The sequence below is a fragment of the Agelaius tricolor genome, unplaced genomic scaffold, assembly GCF_023055355.1.
Source record: "Agelaius tricolor isolate 1412-34295 unplaced genomic scaffold, bAgeTri1.0.p SCAF_14, whole genome shotgun sequence".
Taxonomy (NCBI): Eukaryota; Metazoa; Chordata; class Aves; order Passeriformes; family Icteridae; genus Agelaius; species Agelaius tricolor.
This window is the reverse complement of record NW_027269274.1, coordinates 1,030,607-1,041,426: the sequence shown is the minus strand read 5'-3', so window position 1 is coordinate 1,041,426 and position 10,820 is coordinate 1,030,607.

Sequence of the window (10,820 nt, the reverse complement as noted above, 5' to 3'; positions counted from 1 at the left end):
TCCTTCCCTCCATGGTGGGGCTGTGCCCTCACTCCTCTTCTGCTGTGCTGTGAACAGATCAAATGGGGGGCTTGTTCAGATGTTGAAGATGGGTTTCTCTGTAGCCTCTGGCTTGTTTGGTGAGCATTGCTTTATGTGGCAGCAAACTCCTCAGCATCCCAAGCCCACCCTGGGGCAGGGAGGTGTCCAAGGTTTGGTGAGCATTGCTTTACCTGGCAGTAAAATCCTCAGCATCCCCAGCCCACCCTGGGGCAGGGCAGAGGGCAGGAGGTGTCCAGGGTCTCCTCCGTGGAGCACACAGGGCAGCACACACTCTGCCTTTCTGCTGCGAGCTTTAACAAAGGTTAATTGCCACGGGTTTATGTTTCCCTTTGTAATTAAGTGTTGAGCCGTCGGTGCTTTTCTCTACAACTCCTGACGACTGAAGCTAATCTTTTTAATCACTGCAGGAGAGAGCAGGAACTCCAGGACAGAGCATGCACAAAACCCGGGGCTTTTCATCGCTGGGAGTGTGTGTGAAGGCAGGAAAAGCTGCAGCAGTTACCTGGGGGAGAGGCATCCCAGAAACAGCAGTTTCCAGTTTGGTTTCCCTAAGATTTGGTAAAAGTTCTGGGAATGGAAGGTGGTTCCAGCTGGGGCTGTCAGGGGGAAGCAGTGGTTGCGGCCCAAGCTGCTCAGAGATTGTGGTGGCAGAGATTTCGGTGTTGTGGCCTTCTCTGTTTGCTGCTGTTTCTCTCTTTCACATCTTTGTTGTATTAAGAAAGTTCCCTATTCCTCCTTCACGCAGCAAAATCTCAATCAGAGCTACATCAGTGAGAGAAATGGGTTTGCCAGAGTGTCCCAGGCAGCCCCTGCTCTGGGGGAAGCTGGGTGGGGAAAGCACCAACTCCTCTGAGAGCTGGGGCCACAGGGACACCTCAGCAGCTTCACAGTGCCCAGACAGTGAGCAGATGATTGCCATGACTTCACTGGGGTGGATCACACTGCCCTGCACAGTGAGAACACGCTTTGTTGTGTTAATAAATAACTGTTAAGTTTAAGAAATGAATTCACACGGATGGATTTATTGTGGTATACAATTAGAGCAAGAAAAATGACAAATTTGTTCCTTAGAGTGCCTTGAAATAATTTCTATCTCATCTGATTAGGAGAAAAGGCTGCTTTGTCTTCTTAAATTATTTTTTCTCTATTTAAATAAATCTGAACTGCTTGCATGCCTGCAAGAATTACAAACGGCTGCTCAGACCTAAATCAAGCGTTCCAGGGTTGCTGCATGAATCTTCCAAGGCAATAAACTTTGGGTACCTCTGACAAGTTTTATGATCCCAGATAGGTGCACTGTGCTAAGGGCCATATTTCACAGCAACGCCTCTGAATAGATCAGATCAGTTTTTATATGCTAATAATTTGTTTTGGTAGTTTAATACCAAGAGCTATAACTCATATCGATGGCTTGCCTTAGACTGTGGGTAATTTGAGGAACAGTTTGGGAAAAATCACTTTAGGAACACTTGCAGGATTGCACTTTCCCATTGAGCAATTAAGGCAAGAATAAACCAGGCTGGAAATTAAAATTAAAAAAAAAAAAAGGGAATTGAAGCTCGTCAGCTCCAGCTCAGGGTCATTCCCTCCGAAGTTTCCCTCTCCCTCTGTCACTGCATTTTCAGTTGGCTGAGTGTCTGGGCTCTTTTCCATTTCCTCCTGGGCTGGCAAATCAATCTTGTTATTTAGTCACTCTTTTTGCCTAGAACTAAAATCTAAATGTTTTTTTCCTTAAATTCCCCTCCAACTCCCACTGACATTGGTGGTGTATTGCAAACTTTACCTGTTCTGGTCCCTGACGTGCTGTGGGAGCAGCTGAAACTCAATTTTGCTGTAGCAGTGCTGGCAGCAGGGGCAGTGTGGGAGCTGTGGGGATGCTGAGGCAGGGCAGATGCAAAACCCCTGGTAATTATTGGAGGGCAGCCCCTGCCCAAGCCCAGTCTGATCTCTGGGGCTTTGTGGCTTCTCCAAGTTCCTCTTTGCAAACACGAGGGGTGCACATGGAGGGGCTGGGGCAGCAGGGACCCCCATCTCCTCCTGGGTTTGTGCAGACTTCCCAGGAGCTGCTCCTGCTGTGGGGTCAATGTTCCAGCCCTGCATTTGGGGCAGGCCATGAAATGGTGTCAATTTGCTATTATTTGGTTTTCTGCAGTTGGATAATTGAAACTAATAGAAGGAAATAGCTAATATTTTCGGGTGGGATGACCTTGGGAGCAGGAGAGCAGCTCCTTGTGTCTTCCTCCAGGGAGGAAAGTTAGAGGAATTACTGCCAAATAATAATAATAGCAGCAGCAGCATGGGCTGTAATTCTCCACTCTCCTGCTCCAGCGACACCTGAGCAGCAGCAGGAGGAAAACAAATCATTTATCAGGGATAATTCCTTGGAGCAGGGCTGGGGAGGAGCGGGCAGAGCAATCTGCCTCATCCCAGCCATTAAGGATCTTGGATGCAATTTTCCCATTTTGGCAATTTGTGCCTGCTCAGGCCCAGTGTGGACTCGTGTCCCCGTTTCCATTTCAGGCTCTGAGGTGTGAGAGCTGCTCCACCTCCTCTTCCTCCTGAGGCTCTGACCCGTGGCTCCCCCAAATCACCCCCAGCCCCACTCTGTCCTGATTTCCCTGCAAGCCAGGCTCCTGTGATACCCCACAAGTGCTGAGTGTTCTGCAGCTATTTTGGTCCCTGTAAAATCAAGGAGATTTCACAGAGAAAATCACAGAGATTTGACAGAGGGAGGGAAAGCTCCGAGCTAATGAAATACTAAAACTCTCAGCAAAGTGGGCTTGGTTAGAGGAAAGAGCTGTCCTAAGGCAGAGCAGGAGGGAGCCTGGGCATCGGGAACTGCTTGGCAGCAGCACCTGGCCAGGGAAGCAGCAGGGGGAGAAATCAGGGCACCAGGATGCCATAAACACAGCTGGGCTGAGGGGAGGGCTGTCAGTTGTGGGGCTTTTGGAGGAATGGGGTTTGGACTCATTCCATAAAAGAGTGCAGGAGGAGGGGAATGGACTGAGGGGCTGGGCAGGAACACCCCAGCACAGGAGGAAGAAGTGGGTGGGTGAGAGGCACCAGGTGATTTCTGGGGGGCAGGAGACCATTGCTTGCTAAAAGAAGTAATTCTGCCCCATGTGAAGCGAACTTGGTGGGTTTCTGTCTGAAAAGGGGCTCAGAGCCAGGAGCTCCTGCTGCTTTCTGGGGAAGGGGAGCAGTGAAACGCTGGAGGGACCTGGGGGATGTGAATCCCAGCTGTGACAGCACAGCCCAGCCTGGCAGGGGGAGAAGGGTGAGCAGGAGCATCCACCCCTCCAGGGATGGGCACCCCAAACCTCCCTGGGCAGCCCCTGAGCCCCTTCCCATGCAGGAGCTGCTGCTGCTGTCCCTGTGAGCCCCTTCCCATGCAGGAGCTGCTGCTGCTGTCCCACTGAGCCCCTTCCCATGCAGGAGCTGCTGCTGCTGTCCCTGTGAGCCCCTTCCCGTGCAGGAGCTGCTGCTGCTGTCCCTGTGAGCCCCTTCCCATGCAGGAGCTGCTGCTGCTGTCCCTCTGAGCCCCTCTCCATGCAGGAGCTGCTGCTGCTGTCCCTCCTCAGCCCCTTCCCATGCAGGAGCTGCTGCTGCTGTCCCTCTGAGCCCCTCTCCATGCAGGAGCTGCTGCTGCTGTCCCTTCTCAGCCCCTTCCCATGCAGGAGCTGCTGCTGCTGTCCCACTGAGCCCCTTCCCATGCAGGAGCTGCTGCTGCTGTCCCTGTGAGCCCCTTCCCATGCAGGAGCTGCTGCTGCTGTCCCTTCTCAGCCCCTTCCCATGCAGGAGCTGCTGCTGCTGTCTCCCTGAGCCCCTCTCCATGCAGGAGCTGCTGCTGCTGTCCCTCTGAGCCCCTCTCCATGCAGGAGCTGCTGCTGCTGTCCCTGTGAGCCCCTTCCCATGCAGGAGCTGCTGCTGCTGTCCCTGTGAGCCCCTTTCCATGCAGGAGCTGCTGCTGCTGTCCCACTGAGCCCCTTCCCATGCAGGAGCTGCTGCTGCTGTCCCTCTGAGCCCCTCTCCATGCAGGAGCTGCTGCTGCTGTCCCTGTGAGCCCCTTCCCATGCAGGAGCTGCTGCTGCTGTCCCACTGAGCCCCTTCCCGTGCAGGAGCTGCTGCTGCTGTCCCTGTGAGCCCCTTCCCGTGCAGGAGCTGCTGCTGCTGTCCCTGTGAGCCCCTTCCCATGCAGGAGCTGCTGCTGTCCCTCCTCAGCCCCTTCCCATGCAGGAGCTGCTGCTGCTGTCTCCCTGAGCCCCTCTCCATGCAGGAGCTGCTGCTGCTGTCTCCCTGAGCCCCTCTCCATGCAGGAGCTGCTGCTGCTGTCCCACTGAGCCCCTTCCCATGCAGGAGCTGCTGCTGCTGTCCCTCTGAGCCCGTGTGCAGGGCTGAGCCCCTCACCTGGGCTGGCCTGGGCTGAGTGTCCCCACTGCTCCCCTGTTACTCATCCCAGGATTTCTGTCCCAGTCCATTTCCCCAGCTGAGCAATTGGAATAAATCATTTAGCAGGAGCTGGGTAGGTAAATCAGCTGGCACTGAGCTGTTTGTCAGCCCTCTCTGCCTCTCCTGAGGAAACACCAGATTCTCACCTTCACCAAGTTCTGTCTAATAAAATCTAGAGCTGAGTGATCGCATGAAGGAGCCCAGGTCCTGCAAGGATGAAGTAAATGTCTGGAGAAGCCACTTGGTGACCTTTCCTTCCCAGCTTCCCTGGTGAGTCACAGGTTTTATTTTTTGCTAAGTACAAAAGCATTTTCCCTGGCAAACGCTCCTTTGCTGAAGGTGAAAATGAATAAAAGGAGCCCACAAAGCCCTGAGGGGAGGGTCGGGTCTTTTCACAGCTCTCAGCATTTATCCCAGCCCAGCTGAGGAGTGCTGAGCTGCCTGGAGGAATGCAGGCATTCCCTGCTCCAGCCCCAATTCCCGGGTCATCCCTGCATTAACCATTGCAGCAGGAAACCTGGGCAGCCCAAGAGAGCAACGCGATCACTTCACACCTCAGCCCTGCTGCTGGAGGGCATTTGGCGTTTGACTCTATTTAAAATTTCATCCAGAATTGATATACTGCATTTTTCATTTCAAAAATTGCAATCAGGTAGCAAAGTCTGAGTATCCAGACGAGAGTAATATCTTTCCAGCGTTCATTAATCTGAGTCAGTAATGAACTGCAGGTGGAATGGAGGGCTAATTCAGAACAAGTCATTCATTTGGTTATTTTTCTTATCTTCCCTCTTATTAAATATCCATGGACAGCTTAATTGACCTTCCTGAATCTTTCATGTCACATTCCAAGGTGTTGTTGGTAGATGGTCTGCAGGGTGTTGGGGGTCAGTGCCAGCTCCTGGCTGGGCAGAGTGGGCACTGGAGGGTCCCAGTGTCCAGAGCAGCCCTGTTGGTCACTCCCAGCTCTGCCATGGCCAGGGGCTCTCTGGGATTTATCCTCCATCCTCCTCTTCAGGCCATGCCTGGGGAGACAGCAGCTCATGGTTTGTCTCTGCTGCAATCTTGACTGTATTTGCAGTTTCTAAGCTCAGTCCCTGTCTGGTTTAAGGCTCCATTCCCCCACTTTCCTTCATCCACTGGGGGTGATTCCCAGGCCTCTGACCTCCTCCCTTGCCCTGCCTTGGTTCCCTTCGTGTCACTCCCAGCCTCACTAGCACAGAGTGTGAAGCAGATGGCGTTCCCCAGGCAGGGCTTGGTGGGACTGAGCCCAGCAGAAGGATAATTTCCATATTTTGATGGCCACAGTTCTGTTTGCTGTCCCAGAGTGATGGCCTCTCATCCTCAGCTGCCTTCCCCACCTGGAATGCCAGCATTGATTATTTCTGCCCAGGTGTGGGGCTGCTTTGTCTCTCCTCAGTAACAGGTGTTCTTTGAAGGTGATTTCTGCAATGCCAGGACCTTTCTGGATTTCAGTCCCTTGCTCTCCTGTGCTCACAGTCCCTGTGCAGTGCCAGCAGCCAATTTAAGCAGCACACCCCTCCTCTGTCATGGAAGTCATTAATGAAGAAATTCATAATGCTCAGTTCAAGGTAGGTCTCCCAGCACCTTGATTCATCTCCTCCTTTTCAGCAGGGCTGTTTCTGGAACAGCCTCTGGTCTCTGTCACACAGGCCAGGCTGGCCCAGGAGCTGAAGCCAAGCTCTGAACATTCAGTGTCCCATGGGAGGAGATGCACTGGGATGCTGCAGCCCAGCAATGCTGCTGCCACACCTCGGGTGCCTTTTTGCTTTTATGGAAAGGTTCTTTTCTGGAATGGATGTCTTGTGAGCTGGGAGGTAAAGCAATGTCCCTCATCCTTCTGGAGAGAGACTGCTAACAGGGGCATGGAGAGCCAGGGCAGTGCACTTCAGAGTGACAGGAGGAGGTTTGGATTAGAGATTAGGAAGGAATTGTTCCCTGGGAGGGTGGGCAGGCCCTGGCACAGGGTGGGTACCCAGAACAGCTGTGGTGGATCCAAGGCCGGAATTGGGGCTGGGAGCAGCCTGGGACAGTGGGAGGTGTCCCTGCCATGGCAGGGGAACAAGATGAGCTTTGAGGTCCCTTCCAAGCCCAGCCACTGATGATTCTAAAGATGTGGCTCCTCTTTGCCCATCTCTCCCTCTCCAGCCTTCCCCAAGAACAGTTGAAACTCTAATCTTGATTCACACAGTCCTTTAGGCATGCAAAGATAAAGTTCATCAGCATAACCAATTTGCAAACATCTAAATTAGCCAGGCTCTCTCCCCGTTGCCTTTGTGGGAAATAATAAACTTCCCTCTTTGTTCCAGCATTATTGTGCTGACCATCTGCTCTCAGTTAGCCTTTTCATGAAGATTGAGGCAAGGAAAGCTTATTAAACACTCAACTTCCTTGGTTAATGGCCTTCCCCGCTCCTTTTGCAGTTTCCCTTCGTTGCTGATGCACTTATGGAATGATCTCCTGCTAATTGCCCCCCTCTTTGTCCCTGACCTCTCTGCCCCCGTGGCTGCACGGCTCTGGGGAGGAAATCATCTCTGGGGGCTGAAGGGCTGTGCCTGAAATTCCTGCCCGGGAAATCCCTGGAGAGCCCAGGGCCACTTTCAGGCTCCAGTGGCACTGCTGGGCCAGGCCTGTGCCAGAGCAGGGGGCAGGCAGGGCCCTGACCCCACTCCAGCTGGGACCCACGGGTGAGAGAAGGCAAAGGAATGGAGGGGAAGCTGTGGAGATTTAGGAACTCTTTCAATATGCAATTTGTCCCAATTTCATTAACTTTCCTCCCAGGTTCTCCTCTCCTGACTCACCCTGTTCTTGGTGCATCATCTACTTTATTTCTTGGTTCTTTACAGCTCCCTGGGGATTCCCCCTTCCTGATCCCCACAGATGATTGTTCTCCCTCCCTGATCCTTTTCAAACAGCTGCTGCAGCAACTTTCACCTTTGGATGTGTGTGACCTCGAAGGCACAAGAAAAATCCTTCCCAATTACACTGGGCAGCTTATAAACAGATTTCCAAATGCTTCCAGCCCCGTGTGCACACCCCAGGGCTTGGAAGGCCCAGCAGTGCTGGTCCCCAGGCTGTAGATCAAGAGAGGCTCCTGGGCTGGATCTGCTCGTGGCACAGCAATTTGGATAATGAGATGGGGAACATAATAACACAACAGTTCAGCCTTGCAACTTCATTTTTTCTGCTCTCCCACCAGGGACTGAGGCAATGAAGAGAGCTCTGATTTGCAAAGCTGAATAAAACAAAAGCACAGAGGAACCTGGCTGGGCGTGCTGACCTTCTTTTCAGTTTTCAAGCAACTCCAAACTGAGTCTCGCTCAGAACTGGCCGTGATCCTTGTTTTCTCATGCAGAGCCATTAACCTCTCACTTACTGAAGCAAGCAAACTGTTATTTGCTGGTATAAAAAACCACCTCTGGCCTTGCTAATTTTCTCCTGAGGTATCTGAAAATGGGGAAGCTTTGGCAGGTCCTGATAGTTCCAACCTGCCCGGGTTACTGGGAGGAAACAGAAATGCACACTGGGGGTTGCATAATGCAAAATGGCTGAAATGCAGCAGAATTGGGAACCTGTGTGAATCCTTGGGAGCTGGCAACAGGACTGCTGCTTGCAGGGTGCTGCCTTTTTGGGGAGTGGGTTGTTGGCTTCTTCCCAGCCCTCAGATAACAGCATCAGGAGGCAGCTCTGGGCAGTGCTGAGGGGAAAAACAGGGTTGTCATTACTTCCCCTAAATTAAATGGAAATAATTGTCCCTGGCAAGCGTTTCCCTGGTGTCAGGCAGGTCCTCACTCCACGTGATGCTTCCATGGAGGGCAGCACCTTCATGCACAGGGTGGTGTTTGGGGCTGCCCTGTGCAGAGCCTGGGCTTGGGCTCAGCCCTTGTGGGTCCCTTCTGCAGCAGGGCAGGGGCACAGTCCCCATCCTGCAGGGGTTTAAAGCCCTGTGGAGGTGGCACGTGGGGACAGGGGGCAGTGGTGGCCTTGGCAGGGCTGGGCTGATGTCTCTGAGCGTTTCTCCAGCCTGAAGCTCCTGTGGGGCCTCGTCCCTGCTCTCCAGAGCCCTGTCCTAGGGGAGAACCGTCCCAGTATCCAGATTGGAGCTGTGCAGAGATGGACAGCAGGAAAGGAGCAGCTGGGCACCAAAGGTAACACTTTCAGCTGCAGCTGCCGTGAGAACTCTTCCCTTCCATCTCTCAGAGCCACTTGCAGCTTTTTCTCTTTTCTGACTCTTTCTTTGTCGCTCTTTGGTGGAGGAGCAGAAATGCAGAGCTGGGTCTGGAATCCTCACTGTGAGCCAGGTGCAGGCAGAGTGCTCCTGCTCGATGCTGTGGGGATGATTTTGAACTTGCCAGACTGCTCAGAGGGAGAGGTTGAGGTGGTAACTGCAGCTGGTGCTGCAAACTTCTGCCCAGGGGGAGCAGCATTTGGGGGCTCTGAGAAAGAGGAATCCATGGAGAAATCAGGTGGTGTTTTTCAGCAAGTCTTGTTTTTGACAGAGAATTGAAATATTGAGCCAATTAAAATGCCAAGGACTTTTCAAAACATAGACTTAACAGAGAAAATAGGACTTTAGCAGCAGATGATGTAAGCAAATAAAAAATCCTGCTCACTGGCATTAACTAAGAGTGGTTATAAATGAGCAGGGTGTTTTTCCCGTCTTATCCATCGCTTAAAGCAGCCACTCAATAAAAATGTAACTTCCAGCTCAGTGCTGAACAGTTTGAGGTCTGTGTGTGCTGTGGAGGGAGCAGCTCCATGCGCCAGCACCTCCTGGTATTTTCTCCTGTATAAACTGAAGAGCCAAAAGACAGATGGTGGTCTAAAGGTCAGCACAATAAAACAGCAGGATTTACTGATTCCCCTCAGAGTTTATGATCCGAGGAAGATCTCTTGTTTCAATTGATAAGAGTTGCAGAAGCTGCTCTGAGCTTTGGGGACGAGGAGCGCTCGGGGTCGGGCACAGTGCGCTCCATCCTTGAGCTCCAAGGATCACCAATGCAGCCCTGGGCTTGTCTGCACAGCTCAGCCAGGGCCAGGAGGAAAAGGGGCTCCTCTCCTCCCCACACCATGTCTCTGGGGATGTTTGCAGGCAGTGCACCCACCTGCAGCCCAGCTGTGTGGAAATTCCACCCTGGCTGTGCTGGACGTGTCCTGTGCCAGACAAATGGCACGGAGCCTTGCAGCAGAAACACTCCTGAGCTCTCTTTTGCCCTTCTCACCCTGGAAACATAAACACCTTGGAGGAAAAGGAGTTGTTCCCCTCCCCACAGCGTGTCTCTGGGGATGTTTGCGGGCAGTGCAGCTCCCACCTGCAGCCCAGCTGTGTGGCAATGCCACCCTGGCTGTGCCAGACACACGGCACCGAGCCTCGCAGCAGAAATGCCCCTGGGCCCTCCTTTGCCCTCCTCACCCCAGAAACATAAATACCTTGGAGGAAAAGGAGTTTTCCTCATACCCACAGTGTGTCTCTGGGGATGTTTGCAGGCAGTGCAACTCCCACTTCCAGCCCAGCCTTGTGGCAATGCCGCCATGGCTGTGCCGGACACACAGCGCAGAGCCTTGCAGCAGAAACACTACTGAGCTCTTTGCCCTTCTCACCCTGGAAACATAAACACCTTGGAGGAAAAGGAGTTTTTCTCATACCCACAGCGTGTCTCTGGGGATGTTTGCAGGCAGTGCAGCTCCCACTTCCAGCCCAGCTGTGTGGCAATGCCGCCATGGCTGTGCCGGACACACAGCACCGAACCTTGCAGCAGAAATGCTCCTGAGCTCTTTGCCCTTCTCACCCTAGCAACATAAACACCTTGCAGTTATATTAGTTAGTGGATTGTGTTAAATTGTGCTGAGGCATGGCTGGAGAGTGGTTTGCTCAGCAGTCAGCCAGGCTGGAGCTGCCTGGCTCTGCAGCCACCCTGGCCACCAGGCACCCAGAGGTGTTTTCCTCCTGAAGGTCAATTAAAAACCCCTCACCTTTTTTCCAATTTTTAGTTTTATGTGATATTAGAGAAGCTGAATCATGGTTTAGTTCCAAAGAATCTTATTTAACTTCTTTTGACAGGCACTGAAGGCCCCCTTGCCCCCCACTGCTGCTGCAGGCCCTGGGTTTTATCCCATTGCTGCTGCCCCTGTTACAGCCTTGTTCTCCAGGTGCAGGGGCTGAAAAGCACAATGAGCTTTGTTTTCTTGTTTCCCTCGCTGCCAATGTTTGTACAGAGCTGTTGAGCTACACTTGCTGGGTTTTACCTTGACACTTTCATTTGGAGGCAATCTAATCTGTTCTGACTGCAGATCTGAAAGTGGAAGTCCCA